At 41.4% G+C, this 19,519-nt stretch overlaps 1 long non-coding RNA gene across 1 annotated transcript in view; it reads right to left on the reverse strand.

The window, feature by feature from the left end:
* Positions 1-3,766: 3,766 nt before the first annotated feature.
* Positions 3,767-19,519, reverse strand: part of LOC307209639 — a 35,989-nt gene continuing 20,236 nt past the window's right edge. The window contains exons 4-5 of the long non-coding RNA XR_013835677.1: positions 7,090-7,150; positions 3,767-4,220 (exon numbers count right to left, since the gene is read on the reverse strand). This is a non-coding gene — a long non-coding RNA (uncharacterized lncRNA). The remainder of the gene's footprint in view (positions 4,221-7,089; positions 7,151-19,519) is intronic.

Below are 19,519 nucleotides of genomic sequence, written 5' to 3' on the forward strand. Positions count from 1 at the left end.
TCTCCATGGACTGGGCAAGGCGAAGCAGGCGGGCGCCGGAGCCGGAGGAGCCGCCCCCTCCCCTCCCCAAAATAACACCTTCGGCGCGGATTGGCGGCCGCGCCGCTGACGTCACCAAACTTCGGAACTTTGGCAGGGAAGGTCGGGCGAAAGTTTTGGAAGGAGGGAGGGGCGGGCAGAGCGGAGCCTTCTGCGCAGGGCGTCCTCTTCAGCGTCGCGCTAGAGGAGCTGCAGCAGGATACCTCGCGAAGCTTGGGCTCCATGCACCAGGCTCACTCACGGCCGAGGGGGAAAGAGTGCCTCTGAGCATAAGCAAAGCGCCTTTCTTTTTCCGCCGTGACGCCTCACACAGCAGCCAGGCTTTCCGGCTCTTTCATTTCTCCTCTTAAACACTAGCACGAACCCGCTGTTATCGTCAAGGCTGAGGTAAATTATTCCCCTTCCCAAAAATATTTCCGTGGTATCACAGCTATTTGAGATAGGATTCAGACCTGAAACCTGAGGAATTATAATTATTAGAGAATTAATTTATTTGTACAGGTATTTACTTTCCACCAAAGAATAAACTTCCAGCTTTTTACTGGATCCTGTCAAGGGCTTTGATTTTTTTTCCCCAGAAGCACAGGCGTGTACAGCCTGGATCCCCATGAGAATCATGTAAATAATTTTGCCAACCAGATTTAATTGGCCAGACTACTTTCAGCACCAGAAATATGGGGGGGGGGGCTTCCTGTGTGAGGGGTTGCATATTTTTACCCAGTTCCATGGGCATGGCCGAGAGGGCGCAGGGAGGCAGTTGCCCCCCATCAAGTAAAACAATAGAAATACTTAACTGACCAATTGTGTTAATACTGCCCCCCCCAAGAGTCCTCTCCCCCCCAACAAAATTCCTGGCTATGCCCATACCCTACTACACTACTACCTAGCAGAAACTACACTGCTAGGGCTGAAGAATAAGGCATCTGAGCATATGCAGTGGGAAGTATGTGCCATTATGTTCAGTGCGCTGTGTTTCCATTTCAAGTAAGCATACATAGGAATGCGAGGGTTGTGACTGTGCAGAGATCCTATGCTCTGCATTTGCCTTCCCATCTATATCTGGTTGGACACTGAGAACAGCCTTTGGCCTTATACATCAGGTCTCTTCTTAATTTCTCAGAGTTTAGGAACACTTATTGGGGTGGGCAGGGCGGTTGTTGTTAGGTATGCCAAACAATGGGAAAGACCCTTAATGGTGCTGGGCAAACCACTATGTCTCAGCCACAGCCCTTCATCTGCAAGTTATAAAATAATAATCGTGACCTACCTTACAAGGTAAGCATGGGATAACTGGCATGCACTGTTTGCTCTTTTTAAAAAAGTGCAGTATGAATAAATCAAAATGTCTTTGTTGCTTAAGTCATCATAGGCAGCCCTCATGCGGAGCAGGACTGAAAAGGCAACCCCAGTCAGGACTGACCTCTGACACTTATAAATTAAGCACAGTTCATTACTAAGCAATCTGATTCTCTGTTCTCTTCATCCTTGTTCCTAGTTTTCTGAAAAGTGGGTGACCTGGTCCTGGGAGATCCAAGGAGCAACCCCTACCTTGAAACAACATGCCACCTGAAATGTTTTGGCTACTACTATAGAAATAAGATCTCCACTCTCCCCACCACTGCAACCACACAGTTTTAGGTTGTCTTCATTTCTTTAAATACCTGTGAAGGTCTTATATTCCTGAAGCTTTGTTTGGAGGAACCATAGTCTTAGGCGCTTTTCACTGAGAACCAAAGCAGTAAGAATACATTTCTGTGACAAAGCAGTTGGATTTCAAAAGGCAAGCTCTGCTGTGTTTACTCTGCCCACTTGGTGATCCAAACTCAGTGGGTCACAGAAACTGGAAGCAGAAACCTAGGAAGTTGGATCAAGCTCTGTGGTTGGCCACAGGTAATAAATTAAATAGAAAGGAAATTAGAAGCATTCCTCTAGGCACTAGAAAGTGACAATTGCACATTTGTGTGTTTGCCATATTATGGAGACCGTATCAGATTTCACAGAGAACACATTTATTAGCATGGTTTGTTTCATTGGACAGAAGGAATTACATAACTTTAAAAAAGTTATCTTTTCATCCTTATCTCTCTGGGCATTACTTGGTTCTAGGACAGTGGTTAAAAACAAACTACCGTAAGTCACACTCTGAGTAGAGTTCATTACTTAAGTCTACTCCTTTTAGTGGGTCTACTATGACTAACCTTGGATATCACCCAGTAATTTTAGCTTGCTCTTTTGTCATTCTTTCTATTGTTTCTTTACATAGCTACTACATTACAGGGCCATTAGTATGCATGAGGCTTTGCAGAATACAAGTGGACAGATTCCTTCTTCAAGAATCTTATGGTGACCTATGATTTACCATTTCTCATTCCATTGAAACCTCCAGAATCACTCTTCTTGGAGAAAAAGCTGCATTCCTATGCACACTCCCATCAAACTCCATGGGGCTTACTTCTGAATAGACATAGATGCATAAGATTTAAATGTTCCACCTGACTTCTATGGAAGATGCACAAAAGTCTTTAGTACATGTTCCCCCTGCTTTGGTGGATATTTTTTCATAGACCACTAAGTTTTCCAGAGCCACACATTTATAGACAGCAACACAGGGGAAAGCCACCCAGCAAGTTAGTCTTTTATTCAAAATTCTCAAGTTCCAGAACTTCCAATGAAATCACATTTTTCTTCTTTTTTCCTCACTCTTGTACTACCCTCTGGCGGTAGAAATGCTTTCTCTTTTTAACCAGACTTAACTTTTCTAATACAGTAGCTAGTCAACCTACTCAGGGCAAGCAATGTGCTTCCCAGCTTCTCCCAGACTATAACATCTTTCTGTCCCTTTGCCTGGTGGTGAATCAAGTTAGGGAGATTTTCTAATCCCAAAATATGTGGCTATAACTTTATATAAATAGACACATTTATACACTACTGATGTTTCAAGAAATGCAATCTAGCTATTAAATGCTTGATAGGGATATGAGAGACTTCCAAATGGGGTATTAGGAAGCACAACGTGAGTGATTGACACAGTTCCTTGTAAAAAGAGAAGTGGTTTTGGTTTTTTAAATGATACTGCCAGGTGCATCCAAGGTAAAAACATCATGCACCCAGCAAAACAAAATGAAAACCAGAGCATTAGGAATTCTCTGTCGTTCTCTGTTTTATTTCTGAATTTTTGTGGAGTGCTGTGCATACAGTGTGCCACAACATCCAGTCATTTCCTCCCCTTCTACTTTGTCAATGGAAGCTCCTTGGGGAAATATTCAATCTAAACCAGAGATGGGGAACCTATAGTCCTCTTTTGGCCATATAATCTTTTGAGTGAACATGACACATACCTGAAAACAAAAGGGAGCGTGGATAGGGCAGAGCCCCCAGCAAGTGGTCCATATCAGTTAACTTCCAATACATGATCTCTGAAACACTGGGCTTCCTTTGGACCCTCTCTATTCCCTTCCCCTCCCAGGAAAGTCTGGCTTTAGAACTGAAGAGAGAATAGCCTTGGATGTTATTCCAAGTGGGTCATGCCCTCAGCCATAATAAGGAGCATTAGAGAATCAGTTAAATGCTTTTAAAAATAGTTTAGGGTGGTTGCCCACTAATGGTCTTTCAAAAAGAGCAATTTTATTGTCCCACACAGGCAGTAAGCCATATCTCATCTACTTAATGTGAGACGGCCGTGAGTTGCATTGAACAACATGTTTTGTGGATGGCCAAGGACCTGTGCCAGGAAATGTATTTTTTGCTTGCATCTAAATATGGCTGCCTTTTAAACCCACCTTAAAGTCATTCTTATTTAATTTCTCTAAGTACAACACCCAAAAAAAATTCTCATGTAATTAAATCACACCCAACAGGTTCTGTTGAATTGCTCAATCACTTATTGTCTTCAAGCCCATATCTTGGCCAGCAATTAGTTCTTCCCACCCCCTTCTTAGCCTGTTCAGTTAATTGCATTTCAGTAGCTTTAAAGCTGAGGTAATGAACTGGGAAACTAAAGTTAAACAAACACTTAAAATATTAAAGACTAATCACATCTTCCTGTTTAAATGTAAGCTAAGTCAGCTTCCACTTGTGTACTTAAGGATAAAGATAATGTACCTGGGTTCATCTGGTCTTCAGGTTAGGTTTGCTTTTCCTACAGACTCTGGATATTTACATAGTTGGAAGCAGTGAAGTACCTGTAAGTTAATAATGTGAAGTTTCAGCATCAGGATGTGATAAACACAAGTGGCGCTTCATTTCTGAAAGAAGAATTGCCAAGGCCAAAACCTGCCTACACCTTATGCCCTCTGGCCTGGCGCCTTTTATCTGTGGTCCTCAATGCATCGGCTGGTTGTGATTATTCAGTGGGCAAGCAAAACATTATTTATCCATCAAGCAGCATACTTCTTCATGATTGCTACATATGTTTGAGAAGCAAGTGTCGACATAAAGTCCTGGTGATCCTTTACACCGCAGCTGTGCTGCCTGGGGCAGTTGGGAGTCGTAGCCCAAAATATTTGAAGTGTACCAGGTGGGCAGAAGCTGCCTTGGGCAAATTACCGTATTTTTTGCTCTATAACTCACTTTTTCCCTCCTAAAAAGTAAGGGGAAATGTGTGTGCGTCTTATGGAGCGAATGCAGGCTGCGCAGCTATCCCAGAAGCCAGAACAGCAAGAGGGATCGCTGCTTTCGCTGTGCAGCAATCCCTCTTGCTGTTCTGGCTTCTAGGATTCAGAATATTTTTTTCCCTTGTTTTCCTCCTCCAAAAACTAGGTGCGTCTTATGGTCTGGTGCGTCTTATAGAGCGAAAAATACGGTAAATCATGGGCATCAGTTGTGTGTGTCATGTAGAGTTGCAGAGGTGGTGGCTGCATGTGATTTTAAACAAGATGAATGAAAGAAAAATACTGAACTGTAAGACCACTTAGATGTAAATGCAATAAATAAAGAATACAATAACTAATGACCAAATGAGACAGACTGACCAATAAATCTAAATTATTTCTGACCATTCAACATGAGGTTTCTTGAGCTGATGTTAAAGGTCACTGCTTGATATACAGAAATAGATGCAGGGCTAGTGTATATGTCCGAACAACATTTGGTGAAAAGGAAGGATTTAACAAATTTAACAAATAAGTTTTTAAAATGCAATTATCTCTCCCTTGAATTTGGGCATGCATCCTTAAATACAACTACTAATACCCTCAGGTCATTCCAGATGACACATTTGCATTTAAAACCTCATCTCTGTGTTGGTGGAACATATGTCAACTTGGAACAGGAAAGCATTCGGGTGCTTGCCAGGAAAACAGGAATGCTCCATTGCCAACTGGCCCAAGGAATATACTCCTTAGGAATGAAATCCTCTTCATCTAACTTTCTCTTTCTTTCTTCTAGATCCATCTTTCTTTTCTTACTTCTTTTTCATATTTAATTCTTTTCTGTTCCTGTGTCATAGTTTGACAATTGACAATTTATTAGTCATTCCTCCTCTTCTCCCTTTATATCTCTCATATTATTTCTGTACCAAGGAATTTCTGAAACACTACTACTATTGTAGTTTCTACTTGGGTATCTGTAACTGAGTCCAAAAAATGAAAGTGAGGAGCTGACCTAAAATGAACAGCTTCCTGTTTAGAGGGCCTGGGATAAGAGCCATTCTGGTGCCAAAGCAAGGGTGAGTACCGTTTGTGTATGCCTAATGGGGAGGACAGAACTGTTTGGGATCTTAATCATTGGCAGTGCTGGCCCATGAAATTTTGCTGTCTGAAGTAGAAGCCAAATAGGAACATCAAAACCTGCCTTATACTGAGTCAGACCATTGATTCCATCTAGATCAGTATGACTGACTGGCAATGACTATCCAGGTTTTCAGACAGAGGACATTCCCAGTCCCACCTAGTGGTAGCAGGGATTGAACCTAGGATCTTCTGCATGCAAAACAGATGTTCTACCTCTGAGCTATGGCACCTCCGATCATCCCCTCCTCTCCCTGATAGGACCAGCACTTGAAAAGTCTTGTTGCACCATTAAAGACACCAGTTACTTTCTCCATCTGCATCCACATGCATGATGCTGCCTGGAAAAAAACCACTTCACCCTGTTGCGTGACAGGCCAGTCTTAGGCGCTGGCAGAAACATCATACATTATTACCTTGGGGTTGTGTGTGTGTGTGTGTGTGTGTGTGTGTTGCTTTCCTTTTGTTCACTGTCTTAACAAGAAGATTGACTGGATATGTTTTGGACACACACTTCTCATACTTTTCCCTTGACATACTCCTTTTCAAAAGACTCTTGCTTTTTCAAGATTGGCTGTCAAGATACCAGTTGAACCCTTCACACAATTATGTATGGCAATTCAACTTCTAATAAGTACCTTTCCTTTTCCCCCTGATAACCTCTATTGGACCTCATGTTGCTTGCACTGCTTGTCATGTCTGATTGTGTATGTTTTAACCCTCAGGGATAGCTTTCTTTCCCCCACCGCTTTCTCTTTTACCACAGATGGGATTAGCTTTCCTAGATTAATATGGAAAATATTCCACCCCACCTGCATTGTGACAGAGATGAGAATGAATGTAAGAGGAAAAAGTCACCCTTCTCTGCTGTGTATTAGCTAGAATCTGTGAAGCTCCAAGGACTATATTAACATTTGAAATGTGGTCTCTCCTTTCATGATGGCTTTTGACATGAACTTCATGTACAAATAAAGAAGTACAGAAAGCATGAGTGAGTCACAGTCCTCAGACCTGTAGTGTGGTGGGCATTTAAAGTAGATGAGAAAGAAACTTAGGCTGTATAACCTGGAAGGCATGGAAGTTAGTCCATCTGTTAATGGAAGTAACCCTATGAAGTAGCCAATGTCATTACCATCTGGTAGAAGTGGTTTGCTTTGTTTCATTTGCAGGAAAAACCTTAATACATTTTTAGAAATGTATATGTAAGGAGAAGTTAGCTCAAACAAAGCAAGCTCATTTAGCTCTACCATCCAGCATTTCAAGGACCTGAACATTAAGTACTTCAAATGAAATACAGACCTGACTTGAGGCAAGGGAAACTTACCTTGGTTTTTAGTAGAACCACATTTGTCTCTCGGGCACACGGGATATGTTTGCTTTTATGCCTGCAAAACAAATAGAGATCCCATTTAAATCACTTCTGAGCCCCAAGTGGTGATGTTTGCAACTTTGTTTGTGCGAGGTCCCATGGTTTGAGAAAATATTTTCTTTGGCTTTCAGTCCTGCACTGAATTATACTTGATGCCCATTAATATCAATAGAATTGCAGTGTGCAGAGCCGAACAGAGGAATATAGCCATTCTTAATTTCTATTTATGGGGCTATATACCCTTGAGCTTCATGCAGAGTTCCTCAAGATGTGATACTCACTGGTGATAGTCAGCAGAGACATCTGTCTTCATCAGATTTGATTTTACATCCTGCCACATTCTTTAATGCTGTTTCAGGGAGTTATTTTTTTAATGGTTCAAAACAGATTGGTACAATAAAATTGCTTAACAATAAGCAACCTGAATAACAAGTAAATAAGCAGTGATTCGTTAAAAAAATGGTTAGGTAAGTCTGAGATAAAATTCATGACTGCCAGACTTCTAATAAATACAGAACTGCAGCCTGACAAGCCTCTTGAGAGGGCATTCTACAATGCAGGTGCCGCCATTAACAATGTGGCTACTAGTCATAACGGCTGTGTGCCAGCTCCAGTATTGGAGACAGTGAATACCAGTTGCAAGGGAACATGAGTGGGGAAAGTGCTGATAAGCTCATGCATGTCCTGCTTGTGGGCATCCCCTAGGAATCTGATTGGCCACCTTGAGAACAGGATGCTGGACTAGATGGGCCTTTGGCCAGATCAAGAAGGGCTCCTCTTATGTTCTTACCCTTCATTCCAGCCATCCAAAATCAGACAATACTGGCACTCAAACAGGGGCCCAACTGCTGCACTCAATGTATGGGCAAGTTCATTCAGGAAGAGGCCTAGTTCAAGGTAGATTGACCTTAAGCACTTCAAATTGTGCCAAGAATGTTAACTGTAGACCTTTCAGCACAGGTGTTGCATGCTCTATTCAGGACAAATCCAAAGGGATAGAGCCACAGTTGCCCTAACTGGCCTTGGCCCTGTATTCCTGAAGGAGCGTCTCCATCCCCATCATTCAGCCCAGACACCAAGGGCCTTCTGGCGGTTCCCACACTGTAAAGTGAAGCCACAGGGAGCCAGGCAGAGGACCTTCCTGGTAATGGTGCCCATGCTGTGGAATGCCCTCCCATCAGATGCTAAGGAGATGAGTAATTATATAACATTTAGGAAACAATCTGAAGGCAGGCCAGAAAAGGAAGCTCTATAAGGTTTACTATGTTTTTATATATGCCGGAAGCCACCCAGTCAGATGGGTGGGGTACAAATAAATTACTAGTAGTAGTAGTAGTAGTAGTAGTATAGCAATAACCACTGAGACCTTTCTGGGAGTGGATAGCAAAATCTCTGTCAATCACCAAATAAGCCACCCAAACCAGAAAGGTACCATAGTCTGTATTACAGCAAGCAGCTCAGAGGTTAGGAGAATCAATGCAGCTACACACACAGACACAATCTATCTCCCTGTGAAGGAGGTCCTTTATGTAATGATATTTTAATTTAATTCAGTTTTGGATACATTCCCTTTGCCCAATCTGTATATTTATTTTAAATGTATACCCTGTAATATAAAAAACAACAACTCTGAGTGGTTTACGTAAACTAAAATCCCCACAAACACTCAATACAACTTCCTAAAAAAATTAGATTAAAAAACAACAACTGTATATCGCAAATAAAACTGAGTAGTGTACAAAACAAAAATAAAGTGTTCGGGAAAGAGTGGGTAAACATAAGTTTTTAAAAGGTGTTAAAAGGTCATTACTGTCTCCGCAAACCACTTGAGGGGGGAATTTCACTTTTCACTGGTGACAACCTGACTTGTATTCAAATGCCTCTGTATTGCATACTTACATCAGTTCTGAGATTGCAGTAGCACACTGTAATTACCACACATTCATGGCCCACTCTTCCAATCATCTGCTGTTCTGACTCCTCACTTTCTTATTAAAACATAGAAATTATGTCCTCAATATGATCTTCTGAGTTTCAAGCTTAAAAATGTACCCTTTCTCTGAATATATAGCAACAACCTCTTCTCATTGTTCAGATTCTGCATATTTTACCCAAAGTATTGTGCCCTTGTTTTTACACAGGATGCTAGCCAGATCTCAATAGCTATCTTAATGTAGCTGTATCATTCTTTTGTGATATGGCCATCTGTTTTGGGGGTGTTTGTTTTTTTGTTCCTTTCATCTAATGTCATGCTTTAGACATGCAAAAATGGATGGTTATAAAATTCTGCTTTAAGCACACTTAAAGACTACAAGACTGCTAAATAATCTGGTTAATATTATGGCGCTGGCTCCTTGGGAGCATTTCTTATGTACCGTAACTAGATTGAACCAACAAACTCTGGCATCACAAGATCTTGGACCTGAACATGACCACATTAATGCGGTCTTAGTTTGTCTTAACATAGTAAGGTTTGTCCCCTATCGATGGTGGGATCTGGAATGTATATTCTACTCGAGCCTTCTCTACAAGCTAGTCTGTTTCCAGATAGAGTAATGGGTACATCTCCATTCAGTTTCTTTCAATGGTGATAAAGTGCAAGAGGAAGGCAATTAAGTGGTTATTTTACAGCAATCTTCACCAACTTGGTGCCCTCTAGATGTTTTGGGCCATAATTCCCATCAGTCCTATATATTACAGTCATGCCAGCAGGGGCTGATGGGAGTTGTGGTCAAAAAATCTAGAAGACACCAGGTTGGCAAAGGCTGTGTTGCAGTGCTACATTTCATTCTTCTCTAACTACATTTATCTTTTCTATCAGTTCACATTCTATCCTTCAAATGCACGGGAAGAGATCTTCAAAATATGTTCAGTTTCCCAACATACTTTTGGCTTCCTAATATCTGTTGATTTCTACTTCCTTGTGATTTTTGTTTATTTTTCCATAGCAACTTTTCCATAAATATGTTCACCACTGCTGCTTTCTATAGATCTGTATTCACAAACGTATGATTGTTTTCCTCAAACTGGCAAAAATCAATCACAGAATGCAGCCAAATATTTTGCAGAAAGAAACACTACAGAAGTTAAAATAAAACATATAGTTGAACATTACGGCTGAATTGTATTCCACACTTATATGACTAAAACCCAATTTTCCAAAAAAAACCCAACACCCCACAAACTTGTCTGTCTACGCAGGAAAGCAGCATGAGAAGAAGCAGTGGTGAGGAGAGGGGAAGCAGAGCAGTTGGTGTGGGAGTCGAGAGAGGGGGAGAAGGCACAAAATAGGAAAGTGAAAATGGGAAATTCCCACAAAATGGGAAATTCATGGACGTCTTCCCACCCTGCCCCTGGAGGTGCTATAGGAGCCTTTGCAGGCAAGCCACTGAGCTATGGCCTCTCCCCTTAAAGAGCACTGCAAGAATGCACTACATACAGCATTCTCCCCCTTAAATACAGCTGCAAATATTTTTGCTCTCTTAATGTTACTGTACAATGAATAGCTAACTTCCCTGTGTGGAACTGTGTTCCATGCTGTTTTATGCTACTCTCCTAATAAGGTTACATACTCATCAATAGCCAATTTGTTTGACACAGGAAATGGTTCATAGCACAGAACCTAATTAAAGGACCTATGAATTTTGATGCAATACTGAGGGAGTGGAGACAAAACAGAAAGTTGGAAGTTCTCCAGAAAGACTTCCATGAAACAGATGTAAAATGGTCATTGATATGATGTAGTCCACTAAACTGACTGTAGGGACACAATTTATCAGATTATTTTCTATTGTTACACCTCATGCTAACTCTGGCCCCTATACTCTCATGGGAATAGAGTGAGACATCTGGCTAATGTAATAGTCATCAAATATTCTGTGCTTGCCCTCTTTTTCCAAATACATTCTGCCTTCCATATCTCCAACCCAACAGTAATCCAGATTTTGCTGTACTACAATTTCCAACAGTTCCAGACAGCATGGCTATTGGTCAGGGATGATGAAGACGATAAACCAATGACATTTGGAGAGCCAATCTGACACCAACTGTCTGTTTGATAGGTGAGTGCTCAAAACAGCTTTGCCCATCTTGGTGTCCAATTTGCCTATGCTGGGTGAAGTTGATGGGAGATGTCGTCCAAACCATCTGAAGGGCTTTAGGCTGGGGAAGGTTTCCCCTTTGTGCAAGACTCCAGTAATATGGGGAAAGGCTGTAGAATGCCCTGTTTTACCAATCTTGGCAGCAGTAAATAGTCCTACAGCAATTAGCACATGTATTTTTATTTTATTTTAAGATTCGCTATTTCCAGAGAAACACAGAAAGCAATTTTCAGTGTCTTCAAAATTTCCAGGAACTTTGCATTATGAATTGCATTTGCCAGCTAAACTCTACTGATTTCAGTACCAGATATGTAATTAGAAAGGAGCCCCTGCTTCTAACAAAATGGAATTACTTCACCCACAAGATATTCTTTCAGTACATAAGGATTACAAGCCTATTTGTTCAGCTCTTCTAGTCACTCATGGTGGAAGCAAACTAGTGATTCTTAAATGCTGGCTTTCTTCCCAGATGCCACATCAGATGCTTGACATGAGTTTTATGTTAACCCTATGTCAAGTGACAGCTTGCTTTTAGGACCGAAATGTTCTGTGGAGATGTGAAAAAGAAGCCACACTTTCATTAACAGATACACACACGCACACACCAGCAGTATTAATTACATCCAGTGAAGGACAAATAAGGATAGGAACCACAATAGCATCTTTCCTTTGTATGTTAGGGCATTTTAAAAACAATGGCTAAAGAGAAACAGATGAGTTTCTATTCTTGCTCCAGCCAGCAGTTTATCCATGCAAGAATAAATTCAAATAACATCTAGAGGATAGCTATGAAGCCAGGTCGTAATGTTTGTCTTTTGGAGATGAGCGAGACCTAAATTCAATCCTCCATTAGATCAGATTACAACCTTTTAGGTGGTCTCCATCTTGCATAAAATATGTTGGCCAACGTCAAGCACAGAGAATGTCAGTGAGTTCAGTTGTGGTTTTTAGGTTTATGAGCTACACAACCACGGAACACTTGTTATGTTGAACCCTAACTTTCCCATGAAGGTCTTTTTTCATCTCCACAATCTCCCACAATGAAGACCAAATCTATGTGTACTGTTGTACAATTGTACAGATGTTTGCTCTGAAATAAATCCTACTGTGTTCAATGGGGCATACAGTACTTCCAGGTAAGTAGATAAACGATTGCCAGCTAAATAGACAAAACTGCAGTTATTCACATTAATATAGTTGCCTTTCTTTCCCTTCCCTTCCTTGTTTTCTTGTGAGGAACTTCAGGTAGTTGGGGGCATTTTGTTTGTTTATGTTGACAAAGTAGCTGTCGATAAGCAACAGTTCCACAAATTTGAATACTTGTAAAGTTTCCTGCCACCTTTTGCTTTATTTCACCAAGAATATAATAAGAACAAAGGCATTAGGATGTGAGCTTGCTCTTTTCTACTCATAAAGAACACAATTCATTGAGACAGATCTGGTTTTCTTACTTGTTGCATTTAAGAGAGTCTCAATTCCAGCTGGGGCTCTTACCGAAGAAGTGCACCGAGCCACGGGTAGCGTAATGCTCTTTGGTGTCACAGAAGTTGTGGCCTTAGGGAAATCTGCAAAGCACAGAAGGCGTGGAGCATCGCCAGCCTCACCACACAGCCTTCTCAGGGAGTTGCAGTCTAATGCACACCTGTGTCTCTGACTTTTGGAAAATTAAGTGCTATGTGGTGGGTCTAGCTTGCTTTTGCTTTTAGTTGCAGTGGTGCAAATACATTGTATGTATTATTGTATTTGCAGTGAAAACAGATGTGCTGTGTTGGACTTGTTGCTTTAAATTGTAAATGTCTTTCTGTAGGCCATTGTATATTTTCTGAGAGAGAGAGGCAGTGGGTAGGGAGAGAAATCAGTGTCATTTAGTTTGATGGTTTTCTCCAGTGGTTCTGTTTAATGCAACAGGTTTCCTGAAGGATTCTCTAATGTTTGTTCAAGCATTTGACATCTGCCTTTCAATCTGGAAGGCCAACCATTCTGACCCTATCCTCAATAACTAGGTTCCCTCCCATCTAAACGCATATATCTTACTTTCCTGCGAAGGCTGCTCTGTATCAAGCCTCATGATGTCATGAGTCTATTTATGTAATGTTGGTAGACAGATACTTATAATGGGCATTGTACAGTTGCATTTGCAAGGCAATCTCATCTTTAACCCAAAAGCAGATCCCACTGACTTTAATGGTGCTTACTTCCTGGTAAGCATTTTTGGGATTATTTCAGGGATTATTTCACATATGCATATTCATAATGTGGAATGTCATCATGATTTTCAGTTCTTACTGCTAGCACAGAAACGTGTAATGTTTGGGCTGGTGGATGGTGATATGAAGGTAATGTTTTTGTGATAGTCACTCATATGCACAGCAAGTCATAACTTGAGAAACTTAATATAAATATTCAGATTTATACTGGGAGGATAGATAGCAAAAATAAAACAAAAACCTCATCACAGAATATAGTTATCTTTGCAGTGGACACTTCAGGTAAGTTCTAACTGAATATATTTTATTACCTCACCATTACAAATTTGGCTTGTTTGGTACATAGTCATAGGTCATGGGGAAATTATGTAGGAGACCAGATTTCATAAACAGATTTGTATTACGAAAATACCTGCAAAAAGACAGCGTTCAAGTGGTAATGTGCACAAAACTGAGGTCCTGTTTATATTTTACTTGGAGTAACCTACATATTGCTATTCTTTGCTACCGAGCAACTTCTCCTAACATCTGCAACTTGTACCCAAGTGGTTAGGTTGGATTATGTGGTTATGTATGATACTACTGATGCCTGCCACATTAGGCACTGAGCGCATGATTTTCTGTGGCTTTTAACATCTGACTTTGTTAAAGCTCTGACATTTTATTATTTTTCATGTTAATGATTGGATACTTTAGTCAACTGTCTTTAACTTGCCACTGTTCTGAGGATCTTTCAGCATTATAAAGTAGAATATAAATTCTAAAATAAACGCAATAAGTAAAATCACACATATGGGCATACTACAGAACAGCTTTAAGGCATGTTGGGATTCGCAGGATACTGGGTAAGTCTGCAGGCTTCAACAGGCTGATGGAATACTCTGTAAAGTGCTGGGTCAGAGTGACTCAGCAGGAATATGATTGGCTATCACCTGTTTTAAAAAGAAAGCCTGTTCAACAGTAATTGTGGTGTAATTGTGCTGTGGTGTGGTGCTGCTGTGGTGGAGAGTATTTGTTTGCATTAAGGAGCAGGTACTCTGTATGGACTGTTTTTGTAAATACTTGTATATAGCTCACATTAAAAAGACTGCACTGAAAAGAAACCTGGGACTCTGAGCGTTTCGCTAAAAAGCGCCGCGAGGAATTCGCGACAAGACATGCAGTGACTTTACACAGATTCAAGAAGCTATAGGTGGCCTTTCTGCTACCCCAAATCATGTAAGCAGAGCCTCTTACTTGTAAGAAGAAAGAGATATTTATTCAGGCAAATAACAGTACAGGCTCAAAAGCAGACCCAAAGCAGGGCAAGAAGTTCACAAGTGGGAAGAAGCAATGGAGATGCCTCCATAAGTTTCCATGCCCTGGCCACCAAGCTTTTCAAGGTAAGGCATGGCATGCTCATGAGAGCAAATCTCAGCTCGTGAGACTTGCTCACTTTTCAGGAATGTGAGGATTGCAAAATTCTGGTTGGGTGGGTGGGTTTGCAGTGAAGGCAGTGCCTCATTCTAAGTGGCAAGGCTTCATCTTCCTGTTCAGGCTGTTCAGTCACTGCCACATCCAGTTCTGCCACCCCACTTTGCTTCTCACAGCACTCTAGGCTCTCTGCTCCTCAGGAACAGGTGGGGGTGGGGGAGGTGGCATCCCTGCTCACCATTCTGAAGTTTGGGTAGAAAGGGGAGATTGCCCTTTCTCCAAACCAGGTTCCCACCATATGGTTTCCCCTAAATTTCTTCCTCCTCTTTTTCCTCCTCCTGCATCAGAACCTGCCTATCCAATCCCAATCCCAATCCCGCCAGAACTGTGGGACTCATGACATCATGAGGCTTGATACAGAGCAGCCTTTGGTACAGGTGAACTACACTGGGCAGAGTCAATTTTGTAACATTTCTTGGAATTTTCCTCAAGACTTATTGAATGAGAAGACATGGCAGTGGACAGCAAATGCTGGAGTTGGAAGGGACCCCACATGTCATCTAGTCCAACCCCCTGCAATGCAGGAATCTCAGCTAAAGCATCCATGACAGATGGCCATCCCACCTCTGTTTAAAAACTTCCAAGGAAGGAGAGTCCACCACCTCTCATGGGAGTCTGTTCCACAGCTGAACAGCTCTTACTGTCAGAAAGTTTTTTCTGAATGTTTAGTCAGAATCTCCTTTCCTGCAACTTGAAGCCATTGGTTCTAATCCTACCCTCCAGAGCAGGAGAAAACAAGCATGCTCCCTCCTTCATGTGACAGCCCTTAAGATATTTGAAGATGGCTATCATATCTCCTCTCAGTCTCCTATTTTCCAGGCTAAACATACCCAGCTCCTTCAAGTGCTCCTCATAAGGCTTAGTTTCCAGACCCTCGATCATCTTGGTTGCCCTCCTCTGCACACATTCCAGCTTGTCAACATCCTTCTTAAATTGTGGTGCCCTGAATTGGACACGGTATTCCAAGTGTGGTCAGACTAAGGCAGAATAGAGTGGTACTATGACTTCCATTGACTGGGACATTATACTTATATTGATGCAGCCTAGAATAGCATTAGCTTTTTTTTTGCTGCTGCATCACACTTGTTGACTCATGTTAAGTTTGTGGTCCACCAAGACCCCTAGATCCTTTTCACATGTACTGCTAGTAAGCCAGGTGTCCCCCATTCTATATTTGTGCATCTGGTTCTTTCTGTCTAAGTCCAGAACCTTACATTTGTCCCTATTGAAATTCATTTTGTTAGCTTACGCCTAGTTCTCCAATCTGTTAAGGTCATTTGGAATTCTGATTCCGTTTTCTGTGGCATTAGCTACCCCTCCCAGTTTGGTGTCATCTGCAAAATTGTTGAGGATCCCCTCAATTCATTCATCCAAGTCATTTATAAAGATGTTGAACAACAACAGGCCCAGGACAGAACCCGGTGGCACCTTGTTTTCTCCTTAAAGAAAGGCAAAATGAAAAAGCTTTTTTTTTTAAAGGAAGGAAGGAAGGAAGGAAGGAAGGAAGGAAGGAAGGAAGGGGGGGGCTAAAAATAACAAACACCATTTTTATGAGATCATTAAGAAGTTAAGATTTTAAATGCACCTAAGTTATTTTCCTCTATAGTTAGCACAGAGCTCCATATCCCTGTGTATGTGTGATCTGCCATTACATTTGTTTGTGGTGGCTGGATGCCTTGGTGCCACATCAATTTCTTTCATCAGTTTCACAGATTGGTTTTACAAAACCATTATGTCCTCTCAATAAAGTGATAAAAGTAGTTGTTATAGGATATGGGATTAGGAGTTGGAGCACCTTCTTCTCTGGAAAGCATCTGAGGCTTTTCCATGCTGGGGGATGTGATAGAAAGTGGATGGATAGAAATCTCTTTCCCATGATACTAGAATTGGGGCTGTCCAATTAAATTGATTGGCAGCTGATTCTGGATTTAGGGGAAATGAGCACTTTCCTCAGACAGCACATTCTTAACTCATGGAATATATTGCTGCAAAGATGTGGCGGTGGCAACCAGCAGATGGCATTTTAAAAGGATTAAACAGAGTCATCTAAGATAGGTCTGTAATTCTCTCCATTTCCGATGTTCAGGCTGTCAGAGCCTGTAATAATGTAGCCAAAATGGCACGATGCACCACACACATGAGTAAGGTATCCGCAAGCTTGGAAGAGCACCAAAGTTTGTGGAAGTACAAAAAAAACATTTAGCAAAGAACCCCAAAGAGGGGAGGAATAAGCTGAGGAGCACTGAGTGTGCTCAGTTGCCATGGTACACTGCCTGGCTGTTGGGGAGGACAGCAGAAAACGGGGAGGGGAGATGGAACCAAGGTGCTAGAATCCCGGGCAGGGAACAAGTCACACTAGAGCACTTTGGTCATGGCAGCCAAATAAACCCCCATGTACAGAGGTATAGCTCTGAACACCAGGGAGCAGTGTCAAACAACAGGGGATATTGATCACTTTCATGCCTTGCTGAAAACAGAATGCTTGACTACATAAACCATGGTCTGATGCAACAAGGCAGATCTTGGTTAACTTTGGTTGGTGTGTACAAAATGTTCACAATTTTAATTTGCACATTTTGTGCATCAGGAAGAACAGGAAGTATGTAATTAGCTAAAGATGTGTCTTATAAAATTGGAAACTATCTGCAGAAAATAACATACCGAGCAGTTCGGGTTACAAGATATGCTTGTTTATACAGCACAAAAGAGTCGTGTTTGCTTCCCATATTTAACCACTAGATGGCCTTCTCTAGGTAAGCACATATAAAGCATGGCACTGGCAATGAATTCAGATGCTGTGTAGTTAAATACTAGCACAAGACTGCAAAAAAAAAAAAAAAAGTTGCTTAGAGCAAGAAACATAGCTTTGAAGCTGAGCAGGTTACTCTTTGAAAGGATCCCAAACACCTTTTAAAATGGGTAAGATATATTGGAAGTTGTTTTTAATATTATTTATTGGGTTTATTACTTACTAGTTGTATACGCCTCCTTTCCTCCAAAGAGTTGAAGTTTCCATTTGATGCAAATTAAACAAACAAACAAAGACAATGTACATGGCTCTTCCATCCTCTATTTTATCCTCACAACAACCCTGTGGGGCAGGTTAGGCCAAGTGGTAGTTTGGCCTGTCCAAGATCACCCAGTGATCTTTGTGACTGAACGGGAATTTAAATCCAGGTCTCTCAGGTCCTAGTATTTTTTTTCCTAGAGGACCGCTCCCTTTGTATTTTTTATTTATTTACCAAGCATGTAAAGCTGAATGAGTACAAGTTAAATCTGCGTAAGTTGTGAGTTACCTGTACTCCAACCCAGGGGTAGGGAACGTTTTTCAGGCTGAGGATCCATTGGCAAAAGTGGGCAAAGCAACAAGTGCAAGTTTTACTTATGTACAGTAGGCCAGTATCTACACACACTCACATGCTTGCTTTTTATCCTCAAGGTAAGCAAGAGGCATTAGAGTTCCAGGACACTTTCCAGCAAGGAAACTGTGAAGCTGTGCCAGTGAGGGGCCTGGCTAGGGAGAGGTGCAGCTTGACGAGTGTCTTGGGACTCAGCTATAGTACATTGGCAAAGAAAAAGCACTTTATATGCATTGTATATGCATTATAACACTGTGACACCAGATGGCGCTGTGGAGTTCTGTTTTTGCCAACCCGATTTCTCATACAAAGTTTACAACACATTTAACTGAAACACTTCTTTGATGTGTCTAGATCCAGCCCTGGAGTATTTGCCCCCTGGGCTGGAGGTTCTCCATTGCTGCTCTAATTGCCTTCAGCAGCAAATTGCACAGGTAGATGAACTGCACCGAGCCCTGGAGGTTGAAAAGAAGGATGTAGGGTGTGGTTGACTGGCTCAAGATGTGTCTTCCCACAGTTTCTGCTGTCTGTCTCAAAATCCCTGTGGGCCCATTTTCAGGGCAGAAAATCTGGTGATGCTGTGAGCAGAGAACTGGCATTAAACAAACGAAATACACCCTATAACCTATGGCTTGGGATTTCTCCAGATGTGCAAAGAGAGCTGTTTAAGCAACTAAAGATTTTTGTCCAGTCTCTCTTACGCATCTGAAGATTTGTCCAACTCAGGTGCAGTCAATCTTAATGTGAATCCACTTCATCAGAGCCTCCCTTTCATGCATATCTGCTATACTCCAATGTCTCTGACTAGCTCAGTGATTGCTTTTGGTCGCTTTTATTTAAGTGAGATCTGCCTTAGATCAGTGCATCACAAAGCTATAAACACACGGCATAACATTGGACTCATCTCTTTTGAATCTTGACTAGTTTTGACCAGCTGAAGGTAAACAATAAGTATTTATGCATGAGCATTTATGTCCCTTCTCTATAAGTTGTTTTGGCAAATCTTCTCTTGGACTCCGATCTAAGAGACCTTCCCTCTTAGGCTGATTGCTCTCGCTTTGTGTGTTCGCAAGGCAAACCCTTCTGTGCTTATAAGGCTGTTTACTTGGGGAAAATGCCAAGCTCTCGAAATTGACGCTATCTAAGATCTGGTATATGTCAAGAGTCTTCCATTACTTAGATGGAGCTAATGTGCACTGTGAGCAGGGAATATATATATATATATATATATATATATATATATATA

Source organism: Podarcis cretensis (assembly GCF_951804945.1).
Source record: "Podarcis cretensis genome assembly, chromosome: 2".
Classification (NCBI taxonomy): Eukaryota; Metazoa; Chordata; class Lepidosauria; order Squamata; family Lacertidae; genus Podarcis; species Podarcis cretensis.